This window comes from Pongo pygmaeus, chromosome 12 (assembly GCF_028885625.2).
Source record: "Pongo pygmaeus isolate AG05252 chromosome 12, NHGRI_mPonPyg2-v2.0_pri, whole genome shotgun sequence".
In the NCBI taxonomy this organism is placed as follows: Eukaryota; Metazoa; Chordata; class Mammalia; order Primates; family Hominidae; genus Pongo; species Pongo pygmaeus.
In genome coordinates, this window is record NC_072385.2 from 48,156,115 (window position 1) to 48,176,192 (window position 20,078).

Below are 20,078 nucleotides of genomic sequence, written 5' to 3' on the forward strand. Positions count from 1 at the left end.
CAGTCTGGGTGACAGAGTGAAACTGTGTCTCAAAATAAAAATAAAAATAAAAAGAACAGGAAATATAATGAGAGATGAGAGAGAAGATCCACTTAAAATAGCAACAATAAAGTAAAATATTTGCTGTAGACCAAAAGAAATGTGCAAAACCTGTATGAGTACAAACTATGAAACACACATGGAAGACACAAAAGTGGACTTAAACAAATGGAAAGACACACCGTGTTCTTGGATAGGAAGATTCTATCATAAAGATGTCAGTTCTCCCTAAATTAAATGATATATTAATCATAATCCCAGTGGAAATTACCATGAGATTTTGATAATTTTGTAGTCTTACAAGTTTTTTATATAAAGATTTTTTAAAAAAGAATAAACACTAGCCTGGGCAACACAGTGAGACCCCATCTCTACAAAAATACAAAAATTAGCTGGGCAGGGTGGCACATGCCTGTAGTCCCAGCTACTTGGCAGGCTGAAGTGGAAGGACTGTTTGAGCCTGGGAGGCAGTGGCAGTGGCACATGCCTGTAGTCCCAGCTACTTGGGAGGCTGAAGTGGGAGGACTGTTTGAAACTGAGAGGCAGTGGTTGCGGTGAGTCAAGATCATGCCGCTGTACTCCAGCCTGGGTGACAAAGCAAGACCCTGTGTCCAAAAAAAAAAAAAAAGGAAGAATAAACAAGCAAGAATTCTTCAAGAAAGAGATACATAGGGAGGCTAGCCCTCCAGGGCATTAAAATGTTATAAAGTTTCTGTAATTAAAAGAATATAGTGTTGATATATGAATAGACAGATCAATGAAAGGATGCATCTCAGAGCAGTGAGAAAGAGCCAAACTTTTAAATAAATGGTATTGAGACAACTGCAACCGTGTACCCACATGGAAAAATATAACATCAGCTTCATTCTTCTCATATGCCAGAATAAATGGCAAATAGGTAAGAGATCTAAATATGAAAAATGAAAACACAAATACTAGAAGAAAAACTGAATGTGTCTTTTTAAACTGGGAGTGGGAAAACATTTATAACTTTAAAAGCAGAAGCTATAGAGAAAAGACTGATAACTGTTACTATATAAATGTAAATATTATTTGCAAACATGAGAGAGAAGAAGAGAGAGAGAGAGAGAAGACCTAAAATATTTAAAAGAAATTAACAAACTGTCAAAAGGTATTGACAAGTCATAACACACTAATACTCCTAACATACAAAGAGTTCATGATTTTTAGAATCATGAGGAAGGAGAAAGGGCAAAATATATGAACATAGATAGTAAAAAAAAAAAAGAGGCTGGGATCAGTGGCTCATTCATGTAATCTCAGTCCTTTGAGAGGGCTGAGATGGGAGGATAGCTTGAGGCCAGAAGTTCAAGATCAGCCTGGGCAACATAGTGAGACCCACTCTCTACAAAAAATAAAAATAAAAAAATTAGCCAGATACAGTGGAACATGCCTGTAGTCCCAGCTACTCGGGAGGCTGAGATTGGAGGATTGCTTGAGCCCAGAAGGTCCAGGTTGCAGTGAGCTATAATCACTCCACTGCAATCCAGCCTAGGTGACGGTAGAGATCCTGTCTCTAAAAGAAAGGCAAATTGCAAAGATGGTCAGCCTTTTACATAATGAGGAAAGTGCAATTTTTTTTTTTTTTTTTTTTTGAGAGAGAGTCTGGCTCTGTTGCCCAGGCTGGAGAGAAGTGGCATGATCTCAGCTCACTGCAACCTCTACCTCCCGGGTTCAAGTGATTCTCCTGCCTCAGCCTCCCAAGTAGCTGGGATTACAGGCACATGCCACCATGCCTGGCTAATTTTATTTTATTTTATTTTATTTTATTTTATTTTATTTTTGTATTTTTAGTAGAGATGGGGTTTCACCATGTTGGCCAGGCTGGTCTCCAACTCCTGACCTCAAGTGATCCGCCTGCTTTGGCCTCCCAAAATGCCGGGATTACAGGCACGAGCCACTGCGCCTGGCCGGAAGTGCAAAGTAAAATCACCCTGAGATAATATTTCTCCCCTATCAGATTGGCAAAACTCCAAAAGTTTGACAACATACTCTGATGATGAGATATAGGGAGTCAGGCTCTGTTATACATTGCTTATGGAATGCAGGATGATATAATCTTTGTGGAAGGCAACTTGGCAATGTCTAATGAAACAGAATATGCATTTACCCTTTGATTTAGCAATCCTACTTCTAGGAATCTATCCCAAGACACACTAGCAAAACCAATAAATGGCATACAAACAAGACAATTCATTGCAGCACTATTTGTGTCAATAAAAGACTGGAAATAACAAAAATGGTGTTTGGGGACTGGTTGAATGTCGCATCTATACAGTGGAGTCCTATACAGATGTAAAAAGCAATGAGAAGACCCCCTATCTACCTCCGTGGATTCCAGAAAATATGGCTAAATGGAAAAAAGCAAGTGGCAGAACAGTGCATAGTGTGCCATTCTTTGGGTAAGAAAAGTGTGGAAATATGAATATACAAATTATATGTTAAAATTATATTTTCATAAATAACGAAAACAGAAATGGTTGCCTATAGAGCAGTCTTTCCCAATCTTTTCACTCCGGGGGGACTCCTTTTTTTTTTTTTTCTTAGACAGGGACTCACTCTGCCACCCAGGCTGGAGTTCAATGTGGCACTGCAGTTGAATTCACTGCAGCCTGGACCTCCTGGACTTCAGAAATCCTCCCACCTCAGCCTCCTGAGTAGATGGGACTGCAGGCATGCACCACCATGCCCAGCTAATTTTTGTATTTTTTGTAGAGATGAGGTCTCACTAAACTGCATAGGCTGGTCTCAAACGCTTGGGCTCAAGTGATCCTTCCACTTCGGCCTCCCAAAGTGCTGGGATTACAAGCGTGAGCCACCGTACTGCTTAGAACAACTCTTGAAATGATTTTTAGGTCTCAGAGAACCCCTGCATAAAAATTATACCTACAGCTCATGGTATATTAGCATGATTAGTAAGATGTAGATATAATCATTCAATAATAAATCAGTAATGCCATTTTGAGTAGAGAATTTTTTTTTTTTTTTTTGAGATGGAGTTTCACTCTGTCTCCCAGGCTGGAGTGTAGTGGCACAATCTTGGCTCACCGCAACCTCCGCCTCCCTGGTTCAAGTGATTCTCCTGCCTCAGCCTCCCAAGTAGCTGGGATTACAGGCATGCGCCACCACGCCCAGCTAATTTTGTATTTTTGGTAGAGATGGCGTTTCTCCTTGTTGGTCAGGCTGGTCTTGAACTCCTGACCTCAGGTCATCCACTCACCTTGGCCTCCCAAAATGCTAGGATTACAGACGTGAGCCACCGCACTCGGTCGAGAAATTTTTTTTTTTTCCCTGTGAGTTGTGCATTTTGCTGAACTTATTAGCACACACTTTTTGTGTGGTCCCTCCAATCCACAAAGGATGTCAACTCCCATGCAAATCGATAGTATAGGTAAAGAAACCTTTTCATTTTAAAAATGTCTTCCTTATTTTACTTTATCCAAAAAAATCCAAAGCCTTATTACAAATTTCTACTACACAAGATGTTGATCAACTGTGATATATAGTGCATATTTCATCCCCACTAAAAACAAAAAATGACTTTTTAACCAAACTTTCTTGAAAAATATAAAGCTTAGTTTAACCTTTATTGAAATTAATCTATTTCTTTCCTTTTCATAAAAATTTTAAACAGCTTTATCAGGATATAATTCACATAGTGTACAATCCACTGCTTGAAAGTATAAAGTTCAGTGGTTTTTAGTATATTCACAGAAATGTGCAACCATCACCAGAGTCAATTTTTTTTTTTTTTTTTTTTTTTTTTTTTTTTTTTTTTTATACAGAGTCTCGCTCTGCCACCAGGCTGGAGTGCAGTGGCTCTACCTCGGCTCACTGCAACCTCCACCTCCTGGGTTCAAGCAATTCTCCTGCCTCAGCCTCCCGAGTAGCTGGGACTACAGGCGCGTGCCACCACGCCCGGTTAATTTTTGTATTTTTAGTAGAGACGGGGTTTCACCATGTTGGCCAGGATGGTCTCAAACCCTTGGCCTCATGATCCACCTGCCTCGGCCTCCCAAAGCGCTGAGATTGCAGGTGTGAGCCACCGTGCCTGGCCCACCACAGTCAATTTTAGAACATTTTCATCACCTCAAAAATGAACCCCATACCCTTCAGCTGTGACCCCCTCTCTCCCCCATGCATCCCAGCCCAGGAAAACCACTAATCTCTTAAATAGAATCATATAAAATGATTATAGTATCATTATGAGAAATATCATAATGTTTTCAGGTTCATTCACATTGTAGCCTGTGCCATTACTTCATTCCTTCTTATGGCCAAAAAACAGTTCACTGTTTGGATATATCATTCTACATTTTCTCTACAGATTTGTGAGTTGACAGACATTTGAGTTGTTTCTACTTTTTGGCTATTATAAATACGGAAGTTATAAACATTTGTGTAAAAGTTTTTATGTAGACATACGTTTTAAATTCTTCCCGGGGTACACCTAGGAGTAGATTTGCTAGGTCATATGTTAACTTTATAATTAATCATTTGAGGAAGTGCTAAACTGTTTTCCAAAGCAGCTGCACCATTTTGCATTACCACCAGCAGTATATGAGGGTTCTGATTTCTCCACATCCTCAATACCACTTGTTACTATCTTTTTCATTATAACCATACTAGTGGGTGTGAAGTGGTATCTCACTGTGGTTTTTATTTGGATTTTCCTGATAACTAATAATGTTGAGTATCTTTTCATGTGCTCATTGGCCATTTCTATTTCTTCTCTGGAGAAATGTCTGTTTTGAACATTTGCCCATTAAAAAAAAATTCTTTTTTTCCAGAGATGAGGTCTTGCTGTGTCACCCAGGCTGGGGTGCAGTGGTGCAATTGTAGCTCACTGCAGCCTCGAAGTCCTGGGCTCAAACAGTCCTCCTGCCTCAGCCTCCTGAATAGCTAGGACTACAGACATGTACCACCATGCCTGGCTAATTTTCAAATTTTTTGTAGAGATGGAGTCCTGTTATTTTCCCCAGGCTGGTCTCAAACTCCTGGGTTCCTGTCTTGGCCTCCCAAAATGCCGGGATTATGGGCATGAGCCACCCCATTTGGCCTAAAAAACTTTAAAAAATTGTGGTAAAATATACATAACATAAAATTTACCATCTTAGTCCTTTTACATATACAGTTCAATAGTGCTAAGTCCATTCACCTTGTTGTGGTTTTCCCATGTTAAAATTTAATTATTTGTATTTTATTGAGTGTGAGTTGTGATTTTTATGTCTTTTATGTGTTTAGCTATAAATCCCTTATTAGCGATGTGATTTATAAAATTTTCTCCCATTCTGTGGGTTGTCTTATCACTTTCTTGATAGTGTCCTTTGAAGCACAAAGGTTTCTAATATTGATCAAGACCATTTTATCTCTTTTTTCTTTGGTTGCTTGTGCTACTGGTATCATATCTAAATATCCATTGCCAAATATAAGGTAATCAATATTTTTCTTCCAATACCTTTATGTTTTCTTCCAAGACTTTTATAGTTTTAGCTCTTACACTTAGGTCTTAGATTCATTTTTAATTAATTTTTGTATATGGTAGAAAGCCAACTTCATTCTTTTGCATATGGCTACCAGTTTTCTCAGCATCATTTGTTGAAAAGACAATTTTTTTTCCCATTGAATGATCTTGACATCTTTGTCAAAAATTAGTTGACTGTAGACACATGGTTTTATTTTTGGACTCTCAATTCTATTCCATTGATCAATATATCTGTCCTTATGCTAGTACCACATTATCTTGCTTACTGCTGCTTTGTATTAAGTTTTGAAATCAGGAAATGTGAGTCCTCTAACTTTGTTCTTCCTTTTCAAGATTATTTTGGCTATTTGGAGTTCCTTTCAATTCCAAATAAACTTTAGAATCAGCCTGTCAATTTCTTCAAAGAAGTCAGCTGGGATTTTGATAAGAATTGCATGGAATCTGTAAATCAATTTGGAGAGTATTGCCATCTTAACAATATTAAGTATTCACAAAAAAGCCTTATGGTAAAAATAAATAAATAGGCTGGACGTGGTGGCTCATGCCTGTAATCCCAGAACTTTGGGAGGCCAAGGTGGGTGGATTACTTGAGGTCAGGAGTTCAAAACAAGCCTGGGCAACATGGTGAAACCTCATTTCTACTGAAAATACAAAAATTGGTGGGTGTGGTTCTGGGTGCTTGTAATCCCATACTCTGGAGGCTGAGGCGGGAGAATGGCTTGAATCCAGGAGGGAGAGGTTGGAGTGAGCTGAGATTGTGCCATTGCACTCCAGCCTGGGTGACAAGAGTGAAACTTCATCTCAATAAATAAATAAATAAATACATTTAAAATATTTACGTCTTCTGGAAACGTAGACCAGCTGGCGGACGACGTAGACCAGCAACAAACTACCAACACTGTAGAGGAGCCCCTGGATTTTATCAGGCTCAGCCTAGATGAGCGAATTTATGTGAAAATGAGAAATGACCGAGAGCTTCGAGGCAGATTACCATGCTTATGATCAACATTTAAATATGATCTTGGGAGATGTGGAAGAAACTGTGACTACTATAGAAATTGATGAAGAAACATATGAAGAGATATATAAATCAATGAAATGGAATATTCCAATGCTCTTTGTCCAGGGAGATATCATTGTCCTGGTTGTCCCTCCACTGAGAGTTGGCTGAAACAAAGAATTTGTCCTGTATGGAAAATAGGAGACTTTGCACAGTGGCCTCTTTAAATGTACAAGACATTCAAAAGAGAATCCTGCATATATTTTGATATTAAGAAATAATTCTGGGGATTCTTCCACTCCTGAAATGAGTTGATTTGCAGATGACTCATAATTAAGCTAAATGGTATTTTCATTTCTTTCATGAATATTTTCATAGTTTCCAGAGTATAAATTTTATGCTTCTTTAGTTAACTATATTCCCAGGATTTTATTCTTTTTGATGATATTGTAGATGAAATGGTTTTCCTAATTTCATTTTCAGATTGTTCATCGCAAATGTGTAGAAATATAATTAACTTTTATATATTGATCTTACATCTTGCGATCTTGCTGAATGTATTAGTTCTAATAATTTTTTGTTTGTTTGTTTGTTTGTTTGTTTTTTGAGACAGAGTCTCGCTCTGTTGCCCAGGCTGGAGTGCAGTGGTGCTATCTCGGCTCACTGCAAGCTCCGCCTCTCGGGTTCACGCCATTCTTCTGCCTCAGCCTCCCGAGTAGCTGGGACTACAGGCACCTGCCACCACACCCGGCTAATTTTTTTTTTTGGGTATTTTTAGTAGAGACGGGGTTTCACCATGGTCTCGACTGCCTGACCTCATGATCCGCCGGCCTTAGCCTCCCAAAGTGCTGGGATTACAGGCATGAGCCACAGCGCCTGGCCAAATTCTAATACTTTTTTTACTAGATTCCTTAGGATTTTCTATACATAAGATTTGCAAATCAAGATAGCTTTACTTCTACCTTTTCATCCTGATGGCTTTTATTAAATATTGTGGCCTAATTGCCCTGGTTGGATCCTCCAGTACTATGTTGACTACAATTGGTGAACACTCTTGTCTTGTTCCTGACCTTAGGGGGAAAGCATCTAGTCTTTCACCATTAATTATGCTATTAACTATGGGTTTTTCAGAGATGCCCCTTATCAGGTTGAGAATTCCCTTCCATTTCTAATTTATTAAGTATGTTTTGTCACAAAAGGGTGTTAGATTTTGTCCAGTGCTTTTCCTAATTGTATTGAGATGATCGCATAGTTTTTGTCCTTTATTTTGTTGATATGATGTATTATATTAATCGATTTTCATATATTGAACCTACCTTCCATCCTTGAGATAAATCTCACCTGGTTATGGTGTACAAAACTTTTTATACATTGCAAACTTTTGTTTGCTCGTGTTTTGTTATGGATCTTTGTGTCTATATGCATAGGGATACTGGTTTATAATTTTCTTTTCTTGTGATGTCTTTGTCTGGCTTTGGTATCAGGGTACTAATGGCCTCATAGAATGGGTTAGGAAGTATTCCATCCTCTTCTATTTTTTGGAAGAGTTTGAGAAGGGTCGGTGTTAGTTCTTCTTCAAACATTTGGTGGGATTCATCAATGAAACCATCTGGTAGCTTTTCTTTGTTAAATGTTTTTAGATTAATGACTCAATTTCTTTGCTTGTTATAAATATATTCAGATTTTCTATTTCTTTTGAGGTAATTTTTGTAGTTTTTGTCTATCTAGGAATTTGTTCATCTAAGTTATCCAGTTTGTTGACATACTTTTTTCTTTCTTTCCTTTCCTTTTCTTTTCTCTCTTTTCTTTCTTTCTTTTTTTTTTAGAGACAAGGTATCACTCTCTCACTGAAGCTGGAGTGCAGTGGCATGATCACAGCTCACTGTGATCTTGAACTCCTGGGCTCAAGCAATCCTCCCACTTCAGTCTCCCAAATAGCTAGGACTATGGGCATCCTACTATGCCCAGCTAATTAAAGAACTTTTTAAAAAAAAGATGGAGTCTCTATGTAGCCCAGGCTGGTCTCAAACTCCTGGTCTCAAGCAATTCATTAGGATTACAGGTGTGAGCCTGGTCAGTAGTCTCTTACAATCCTTTTTTTTTTTTTTTGAGACGGCGTCTTGCTCTTTCGCCAGGCTGGAGTGCAGTGGCATGATCTTGGCTCACTGCAATCTTCACCTCCCAGGTTCAAGAGATTCTCCTGCCTCAGCCTCCCGAGTAGCTGGGACTACAGGCACGTGCCACCACGCCCAGCTAATTTTTGTATTTTTAGTAGAGATGGAGTTTCACCATGTTGACCAGGATGGTCTCAATCTCTCGACCTCGTGATCAGCCCATCTCAGCCTCCCAAAGTGCTAGGATTACAGGCATGAGCCATGGCGCCCGGCCTCTTATAATCCTTTTTATTTACGTAAGGTTGGTAGTAAATTTCCTCTTTACTGATTTCAGTAGCTTGAGTCTTCTCTTTTTTTTCTTGGTTGGTCTAGCTAAATATTGTCAATTTCACTGATCTTTTCAAAAAACCAACTTTTGGTTTTGTTGATTTTCTCTGTTCTCTATTCTCTGTTACATGTGTCTCCATTCTAATCTTTGTTAATTTCATTTTTCCATTTGCTTTGGATTTAGTTTGCTCTTCTCTTTCTAATTTCTTTTTCTTTTTCTTTTGAGACAGAGTCTTACTCTGTCTCCCAGGCTAGAGTGCAGTAGTGCAATCATGGCTCATTGCAGCCTCAATCTCCCTGGGCTAGGGTGATCCTCTCACCTCAGCCTCCTGAGTAGTTGGGACTACAGGTGCGTGCCATCTCACTCAGCTAATTTTTGTATTTTTTGTAGAGATGGAGTTTTGCCATGTTGCCCAGACTGCTTTCGAACTCCTGGGCTCAAGCAATCCTCCTGCCTCAGCCTCCCAAAGCGCTGGGATTACTGGCATGAGCCACCATGCCTGACCCCTTTCTAGTTTTTTAATGTAGAAGATTAAGTTGTTTATTTGACACCTTTCTTCTTCTTTTATGTAGACATTTACAGCTATACATTTCCCTCTAGGCACTGCTATTGCTGCATCCCATAAATTTTGGTATGTGTGTCTTCATTTTCATTTGTCTCAAAGTATTTTCTGATTTTTAAAAATTTCTTTCTTTTTTTTTTGAGATGGAGTCTCTTTCTGTCACCCAGGCTGGAGTGCTGTGGCGCGATCTCGGCTCACTGCAACCTCTGCCTCCCGGGTGCAAGTGATTCTCCTGCCTCAGTCTCCCAAGTAGCTGGGATTACAGGTGCACATCACCATGCCTGCCTAATTTTTTTGTATTTTTAGTAGAGACGGAGTTTCACTACGTTGGCCAGAGTGGTCTCGAACTCCTGACCTCCTGATCCACCTGCCTCGGCCTCCCAAAGTGCTGGGATTACAGGTGTGAGCCACCGCGCCCAGCCTTAAAAATTTCTTTCTTAGCCAGGCGCAGTGGCTCATGCCTGTAATCCCAGCACTTTGGGAGGCTGAGGCAGGTGGATCACCTGAGGTCAAAAGTTTGAGACCAGTCTGACCAATATGGTGAAACCCGATCTCTACTGAAAATACAAAAATTAGCCTGGCGTGGTGGTGGGCGCCTGTAGTCCCAGCTACTCGGGAGGCTGAGACAGGAGAATTGCTTGAACCCGAGAGGCGGAGGTTGCAGTGAGCCAAGATCACGCCATTGCACTCCAGCCTGGACAACAAAGCGAGACTCTGTCTCAAAATAATAATAATAATAATAATAATTCTTTCTTGACTAAATCATTATTTAGAAGTGTGTTGTTTAATTTCCACCTATATGAGCTTCAAGTCAGTAATTAAAAAAAAATTCCACCTATTTGTGGATATACCAAATTTCTCTCTGTTGATTTCTATTTCCATTTAATTGTAATTGGAGAACATAATTTGTATTATTTCTATCCTTTTAAATTTATTGAGGTTTGTTTTATGACCTGTCATATGGTCTATCTTTAGAATGTTCCATGTGCACTTAACAAAAATTTTGATTGCACTTTTGCTAGGTGGAGTGTTCTGTAGATGTCTGTTAAGTCTAGTTGGTTTCTAGTGCTGTTCAAGTCTTCTATTTCCTTGTCGACCTTCTGTCTAGTTGTTCTACCCGTTATTGAAAATGAAGCATATAAGTCTTCAACTATTATTGTCAAATTGTCTATTTCTCTCTTCAATTCTTTCATTTTTTGGCTTCACATATTTTGCATTTCTGTTGTTAGCTGCATATATGTGTGTAATTGCTACATTTTCTTGATGGATTTTGCGGCAGCTCTTTACAGAGGAAAAGTAATCTTGAATTTTATTGCAATTTACAAATATTACAAATGTTAAGGTATTATATTTATTGGTGACATCTCTTGAGTCAGTCTGAATAAAGATGTTGTTAATTTTACTGTATTGCATAAAACCTCTTTGGCATTAGGTAACAATGTCATTAACAGAGGGCCTTGTTGCACTTTGGGGGAGCAAAATCCTCCCATTTCTCATGCTGCATATTGTTCTAGAGTCCACTCAACTCTAAGTTTCCATCTGGCTTTGTTAGTGTCTCATTAACTGAATGACTTTTCCTATCCTAGGCAATAATTCTGCTACTAAATAATTTTTTTCCTGAGCCTTTTTGCTGCTTGTGACTTTTAAAAACTTTAGTCTGTTTGAAGATCCCAGTAACTACTTACAATAATCAGCCCCTTTACTTGTCAAATGACTATGATTTGTAGTTAAGTGTCTTTTCACTTTTGTGGGAGCCATTGCTGAATGTGTAAATTGCTCACCACAGATGACACACAAAGGAATAGAAAACTCAAAGCCCATGTAAAGCCCATTTACAAATATCTTTAATTATATAGATGAACTTTTTTGTGTTCATTGTCCTCTAGTGCATTGAAATGACTCAGAAAACTGAAATTTCTCATCACTAATTTGAGAAGTGTCTGTAGCCAGGTGCAGGGATGAGTGCCTGTAATCCCAGCTACTTGGGAAGCCGAGACACCTTAAGCTTGGGAGTTCCAGACCAGAGACCAGCCTAAGGGCAACAGAGCAAGACCTTGTCTCTTAAAAAAAAAAAAAAAAAAAAGCCAGTGTAGTGGCTCATGCTTATAATCTCAGGACTTTGGGAAGCTGAGGTGGGTGGGTCACTTGAGGTCAGGAGATCGAGACCAGCCTGGCCAACATGGTGGAACCCCGTCTCTACTAAAAATACAAAAATTAGCCAGACGTGATGGCAGACGCCTGTAATCCTGGCTACTTGGGAGGCTGAGGCAGGAGAATCACTTGAACCTGGGGTGCGGAGGTTGCAGTGAGCCGAGATCACACCACTGCACTCCAGCCTGGGTGATAGAGTGAGACTCCATCTCAAAAAAGAAAGAAAAAAAAAAAAGAAGAAGAAGAAAAAGGAAAAAAGGGAAGTTTCTGTAAACCTAGGTTTTGAATCTTCCTTTTCTTTTTTATACTACATCTATCTTCAAAAATCAGCATATTGGACTATCAAACATGTTGGTAAGACACAAATGCTAGTTCTAAGAGGATATAACTGGAAGAGTATGGTAAATATCTACCTAAGAAAATTGAAAAAATGATGAATGTGTCGCAATACGCATCACTTCTAATATATGCAATTCACATTTTGCAATGTTTACAGTAACTGCAAAATGACAAGGATGGATAGCTAAGTTGTAGCACTAAAAATTCCATCTTTAGCATGAAACTTTACCTCTTATTTTCTACTAAACTGATAAGGCGTGCTTGCCTTGTGAGTAAAATGGCAGTATGTAAGGAAGCTGGGAAAGGAAATTTGAGTGAGAGAGTGTGGTGTTCTAAAATATGTCCACAAAGTTTTGAATATTTTTCCCTTCAAAAGGTGGAGCTGGCTCACACCTGTAATCCCAGCATTTTGGGAGGCCGAGGCGGGTGGATCACCTGAGGCCAGGAGTTCGAGACCAGCCTGGCCAACATGGTGAAACCCCATCTCTACTAAAAATGCAAAAAAATTAGACAGGTGTGGTGGCACACACCTGTAATCCCAGCTACTAGGGAAGCTGAGGCAGGAGAATCACTTGAACTCGGGAGGTGGAGGTTGCAGTGAGCTGAGATCGGGACACTGCACTCCAGCCTAGGTGACAGAAACAGACTCCATCTCAAAAAAAAAAAAAAAAAAAAAGCGGGAGCCCATTTCCCCTCCCCCATCCCCTTAAGCATGAGCTATCCCTAGTGATTCGCTTAGTGAATGGCATGTGGCAGAAGTGACAGTGTGTGATATTCAAGATCAGGACATACAGAGCATGTGCAGCTGTGCATGGTGGCTCACACCTATAATCCCAGCACTTGGGGAGGCCAAGGCGGGAGGGTCACTTTTGGACAGGAGTTTGAGACTAGCCTGGGAAATATAGCAAGACCCTGTCTGTACAAAAAACTTTAAAAATTAGCCAGGCATGGTGGCACGTGCCTGTAGTCCCAGTGAGGTGGGAGGCTGAGGCAGGAGGATCCCTGGAACCCAGAAGTTAGAGGTTACAGTGAGTAATGATTGCACCACTGCATTCCCGTCTGTGCAACAGAGCAATACCCTGTCTCTAAGAAAAGGAAAGCATTGTGACTTTCTCCTTGCGCTCTCTCTTGGATCACTCTCCTGGGGGAAAACCAGAAACCAAGATGTCAGGACACTTAAGCAGCCCTAGGAAGAGTCCCACATGGCAAGGAACTGAAACCTCCTGCCAATAGTCAAGTAAAGGAGCCATCTTGGAGGTAGACCCCCACCAGACCCTGTCAAGCCTTCAGGTAGGTGACTGAATCCCCAAATGACATCCTGATTGCAACCTCATGAGAGCCTGAGCTAGAGTTGCCCACCTAAACTACCAAATTCCTGTCCCACAGAAACCATAATATGAGATAAATTGTTGGTTGTAAATTTTGGAGTGATTTGTTACGCAGCAACGGATAACTAATACGGATTGGGGCTTACGCCATCAGCTTATCATCCTCCTCCACACAATACAGAGCTCATCCCCTATTAGCAGCCTCCCCATCTTGTGTCGAAACTGAGAATGGCCTCAGGCAAATGAACTCAGTGCTACTTTGCACTATCAATAATGTTCCATTGACCAAAGCAAGGTACATGGTCAAGTCCAGATTCAAAGGCAGGAGAAATAAACCATATGTCTTGGTGGGAGAGGCTGGATAAAGATGTTGTTAATTTTACTGTATTACATAAAACCTCTCTGGCATTAGGTAACATGTCATTAACAGAGGGCCTTGTTGCACTTTGGGGGAGAAAAATCTTCCCATTCCTCATGCTGCATATTGTTCTAGAGTCCATTCAACTCTAAGTTGCAAAGTCATATTGCAAAGAAGCCTGCATACAGGAATGAGAGGGATTTGTAACCATTTTTAAAAATCTACCACTAGCAGAAATAAATCTTGTTGTGCCAGGAAGCACAGAAACTGTCAAAGACCAATGAAGTCATTTGAAAAGGACATAGGAGACAACTTGAGGGGGCTTTGCTGGCCTAACATGGAAAAATTAGGATTTGTTTTTAAATACTTAAGAAAAGTCCAGGCACAGTGGCTCATGCCTATAATCCCACAGCTTTGGGAGGGTGAGGCAAGGGAGCATCACTTGAAGCCAGGAGTTCAAGACCAAACTGGGCAACATAGTGAGACCCTGTCTCTAAAAATAAATAAATAATTAACCGGGCATGGTGACATGTGCCTGTAGTCCCAGCTACTTGGGAGGCTGAGGTGGGAGGATTGCTTGAGTCAGGGAGGTCGAGGCTGCAGTGAGCCATGGTTGTGCCACTGCACTCTGGCCTGGGTGGCAGAGTGAGACCCTGTCCCAATAAAATAAAACAAAATACTGAAGAAAAAACAAAATTGGAGTGTGGAGACATAAAACAGGTTTGACAGAATGTTGAGAATAGCCAAAGCTTAGTGATGGACAGAGGAAGATTAATTTTTTTTTGTCTCTTTACTTTTGGCATGTTTGACATTTTTCTTAATAAGAATTTTCAAAAAGTAGTATGTATTCAGGACAAAAAATTTAGAAAACACAGAAATGTAAAAAGTGAAAAATAATTGGTTAATCCCACCACTCAGAGATAAGTGTTGGTAACATTGGACTGTCCTTCTAGGCTGTTCCTATTCATATTTGCAAACCCTGGCCTCCCAGCCTTGCTCAGAATGTCACTAACCATTGTTGTCTTAGTCTGTTTTGTGCTACTATAACAGAATACCACACATTGGCTAATTTGTAACAAACAGAAATTTATTTGGTTCATGGTTCTGGAGGCTGGGAAGTCCAAGATTGAGGGACGCATCTGGTGAGGGTTTCTTGCTGCATCATAACATGACTGAAGGCATTGCATGGTGTGAGAAGGCAAGAGATTGAATTTGCAGTCTCAAGCTCTTTTAAAATTGGCATTAATCTATTCATAAGGGTGGAGCCCTCATGATCTAAACTGCTCCCAATGGGCCTCATCTCCCAATACTGCTGCACTGGGGATTACATTTCCAACACATACTTTTTGGGGGACACATTCAAGCCATAGCAATCGTTAAGTAAACACAGCCTTCTGTGACACACCAGGGAGCTGTGCCTCATGGTTACTTGTAGGAGAAGCAACTTGCTTGCACATTGTTACCTGTAATTTGGGTCCTGTGGACTTGGCACTGTGGCTTTGGGGCCCATGTCTGAAACCATTTGTTGTTTTGTGTGTTTTTTGTTTGTTTGTTTTGTTTTGCCCTGACTCAGGATCTTAACACTTTGGGAGGCAGATCCCTTCTGGCCCTTATAGAGATCTCTTCTGAAACCTGTTTAGCTGCCTATTTCTGGGCAGGCCCCCACAACTATAGAGGGAATTGTGAGTATGCCACAAACCTATATTTGAATGCAACCTATCCTAAGCACACTCTAAGCTTCCCTTTCCTTTTCACGTTATTAGGTAATAAGAAAACTGAAATGTTGTTTAATTTGTATGGATTTATTTTACAAATGTCACCAAATCAGAACCATATTCTACTTTTTCCACTTTACATATACTGGGAATATTTTTGTGTGCTATTAAATATATATATATATATATATATTTTTTTTTTTTGAGATGGAGTTTTGCTCTTGTCACCCAGGCTGGAGTGCAATGGCACGATCTCTGCTCACTGCAACCTCCGCCTCCAGGGTTCAAGCGATTCTCCTGCCTCAGCCTCCCATGTAGCTGGGAATACAGGTGCCTGCCACCACACCTGGCTAATTTTTGTATTTTTTGTGGAGACAGGGTTTCATCATGTTGGCCAGGCTGGTCTTGAACTCCTGACCTCAGGTGATCTGCCTGCCTCGGTCTCCCAAAGTGCTGGGATTACAGGCGTGAGCCACCATGCCTGGCCTTAAATACACTTTCTAATATGATATTTTGTGCTGGCATAATTTTCTGAAGTTGCGTGTTATACATTCAAATTATTTTCCACAGCAATTTTCACAGCTCTAAATAATGCCGCAATGAATATTTTTATAAATAAATCTTCCACTACCTCTCTGTCTTCTTAGAATAGGTTCCTCAATATGGAATTACTGAATCAAGGCATTTGAACATTCATTTAAAACTCTTTATATGCATCTTGTTTTATGTTAAAATGTTGCCAATGTGATATGTGAAAAAATGATATTTTCCTTTTTTTTTTTTTTGAGACAGCAGGTTTCTCTGTCACCCAGTTTGGGGTTCAGTGATGCAGTCATAGCTTGCTGCAGCCTTGATCTCCTGGGCTCAAGCAGTCCTCCTGCCTTAGCCACCCAAGTAGCTGGGACTATAGGCACACACCACCATACCTGGCTAATGTTTTATTTTTTGTGGAGATGGGGGTCTCACTATATTGCCTAGGCTGGTCTCTAACTCCTGCGCTGAAGCGATTCTCCCTCCTTAGCCTCCCAAAGTGCTGGGATCACAGGCATGGGCCGCTGCGTCTGGCTGATTTGCTTTTCTTTGATCACTGGTGAAACAAACAAACAAACAAACAAAAGCATTTTAATGATTTTGGCGAAAGGTCAGGAGACATTAAGTGAAAAAGGACCCAGAACTCACTCTTTTGAAAGACAATTTCTATAATATGACCTGCCACTACTTTAGCACTTGGTAGGAATTAGTATTAGAACACTGGAGCTGGACAGATTTGGGCTTGAAGTCCAGCACCTTCCAGATGTAACCTTGCACAGGTTCCTCACCCTATTTCTTCAACCTGTGGGAAGGGAGCCATAGGAATCCCCACCATCCTGTGTCCTGTGGCAATTTCATGAAGTCAGGTCTTAACTTTTGCCTGCCCTGGAGTAAACACTCAACAAGGTAACTGTCAGGGCCATGACATACACGGACATTTGGAAATATTATCAAGTGTAAACAGAGATTATTGCTAAATCGTGGTGTACCATGTGATATCTTTGTTGTTCTTTTTTACCTTGTTCTGTGCTGTGGAAGTTTTCTTTGTGTTTTTGTTTTTTTGTTTTTTTGAGATGGAGTCTCCCTCTGTCGCCTAGGCTGGAGTGCAGTGGCATGATCTCAGCTCACTGCAACTCCGCCTCCCAGGTTCAAGCGATTCTCCTCCCTCAGCCTCCTGAGTAGCTGGGACTACAGGCGTGCACCACCACACCTGGCTAATTTTTGTATTTTTAGTAGAGACGGGGTTTCACCATCCTGGGTTGGCCAGGATGGTCTCAATCTCCTGACCTCGTGATCCACCTGCCCCAGCCTCCCAAAGTGCTGGGATTACAGGTGTGAGCCACTGCACCTGGCCACTGTTGAAGTTTTTAATAATTATCATGTGTTTTTTAATGAAGCCAGAAAACTTTTTTAGACTTTTTTTTTCAAATGCAGCACCTCCTAGCTGGAAGTCCCCACTCCCCAAGGCTTGCAAATGCTTCAGCACTAAGCTGGCCCCCAGACAGCTGACTCCCCAGCCCACCCGCAGCTGATGTCTCAGAAGGCTGCAAGGATCAGTGCGTCGGGGCCGTCTGCCAGGTGCACAGCTGTGACCTCTTACAGTCTGAGCTGCTCTTGCCACAGCGAATTGGGGGCCCTGCTGGCTGGGGAGAGGGTCCGGCTGGAGCTGAGCAGAGATGGGGAAGCTGAGAACTGCTGTGATAGCCCCAACCCATCCGGTACTACCATCTATGCCTCTGGCCTGGCAATCCCCGCAGGACTTGGAATATTTTTAGAGCTGACAGAGGCCTTCCTGATCACCTAGCCCGTGGTTAAGCCTTGGCTGCCTGTGAGAATCATTCAGGAAGCATCTTCAAACAAGCTGATGCCTGTGTTCCACTCCAGACCTTTTAGAGCAGGATCTCCAGAGGTGGGCCCAGGTATTGGCAGGCGATTCTAATAGGCAGACAGGGTAAAAAACCACTGCATCCAATTTTTTCCTTTCATAATCAGAGAAGCTGAGCGCCTCTCGTAGCATCACATGGTAGGACATGTGGTAGGACTCCAGTGGAGTCCTCAGATGGTACAACAGCACAAATCATCACAGTCCTCCCTTACAACCTGAGAAGACTGAGTGGTTTGCAGAGATTTTTTTTTTTTCAATCATCTCAATTAGTCCACATAACGTGGGGTGAGGAAGGCAGGTGGATATTTTCTCTGTTCCGTGGGTCAGAAAACTGAGACTCAGGAGGGTGACGTGAATTGCAAGTTTGAGACAGAAGCAGAACGACAATGTGACTTAATTCCCAAGACATCCAGAGGCAGGGCTCCTTCCCAGGGAGCCACTAAGGTGGAAATGCCTTTGCGGGCTGGCTGAGAGGGGCATTCTTGAGCCCTGTTCCAGACCTGCTGCACCAGCACATCTGGGTGTGGGAAGGTGTATGTGCAGTTTTTAGAAACTCCTCAAGGGATTATAGTGGACACTACAATTTGAAGATCATTTCAAGTGACTCTACTGTGGGGACCTGTGGCTACACAGCAACAGTGTATTCCAATTTCTAATTGAATTTTAATAATGGGAAGCTGAGCAGAAGAAAATCTCAAAGAAACTATAATTCATATTCTCAGAGAGATAAGATACTATATTCACTAAGCTAGCATAGGATGGTATTTAATTTTTAAAAGAAATGGCGACATTGAAAAATAAAAGGCAATGGAGATACGCTGACAAAATTCTGAGTGCCAATGTTTATTTTTGTTTTGGGGGGATTTTTTGTTTTGGTTTGGTTTTTTTTGAGACAAGAGTCTTGCTCTGTTGCCCAGACTGGAGTGCAGTGGCATAATCACGGCTTACTGTGGCCTTGAACTCCTGGGCAAAAGCAATTCTCCCACCTCAGCCTCCTGAGTAGCTGGGACCCCAGGTGTGCTCCACCATATCTGGCTAATTCTTTTTTTTTCTAGAGATGGGGGTGTCACTATGTTGCCCAGGCTGTTCTCAAACTCATGAGCTCAAGAGATCCTCCCACCTCAGCCTTCTAAAGTGTTGGGATTATAGGCATGAGCCACCATGCCCAGATTTATTTTTGTTTTTTGAGATGCGGGCTCCCTATATTGCTCAGGCTGGCCTCAAACTTCTCTACTCAATCTTCCTGCTTCAGGATCCCTAGTAGCTGAGATTACAGGTACATGCCTCTGCACCCAGCTGACAATGTGTGTGTGTGTGGTTTTTTTTTTTTTTTTTTTTTGAGATAGAGTTTCGCTCTTTTGCCAGGCTGGACTGCAGTGGCACGATCTCAGTTCACTGCAACCTACGGCCCCTGGGTTCAAGTGATTCTCCTGCCTCAGCCTCCCGGGTAGCTGGTATTACAGGCACCCACCACACGCCCTGCTAATTTTTGTATCTTTGGTAGAGATGAGGTTTCACCATGTTGGCCAGGCTAGTCTCGAATTCCTGGCCTCAGGTGATCCACCTACCTCGGCCTCCCAAAGTGCTGGGATTACAGGCATGAGCCACCACGCCTGGCCAAAGCTGACAATGTTTTTTAACCAAAGAACTCATTCTATGCCTAGCCAAACTATCACTGAAATGTCTGTGAAACAGAAAGACATATTAGGACTTGCAAAATGAAAAATGAGCCAACTAATAACTGAGCAAACAAATGTATGTGCCCTTTCTCAGAAGCTACTGTGCACCACAGTTAGAAACCGGCCAGTTCAGACTGCAGCAAGAGGACAGACGACAGAGGCTTTAGGATGGATGCTTTGAGAAAAACGATGAAATGAATGCCTTTGGTCCTAGGGATAATTGTGCTAAGAGGATAGAGCTGTAGAGCTGTTGGAATTTAGGGAAAGCTGTGGCCAGAGATTCAGAGAGAACTAAACAAATGGAAAAGAATGAGGCAAACACAAAAAGTTATGTTAGAAAGGAAATGCAATCACAATACTCCACCTGCTTATTGTGGAGTAGAGTTTCAGCATCATACTAATGGAAACACTAATTATGGATTCCAGCAAAAATTGTCGTATATTTAGGGGACAGCAGAAGTAGGGGGAAGTCATCAGGAGGCTTATTGCTTGAACACACGTTAGTGACGGGTACCCAGAAATGAGCAATAACTTGGTAAAAGT

General features: G+C 41.3%; 1 pseudogene; it reads left to right on the forward strand.

Moving 5' to 3' along the window:
• The first annotated feature begins 879 nt into the window (after window positions 1-879).
• On the forward strand, window positions 880-6,716 carry LOC129029998 (U6 snRNA-associated Sm-like protein LSm3; annotated as a pseudogene).
• Window positions 6,717-20,078: the final 13,362 nt, after the last annotated feature.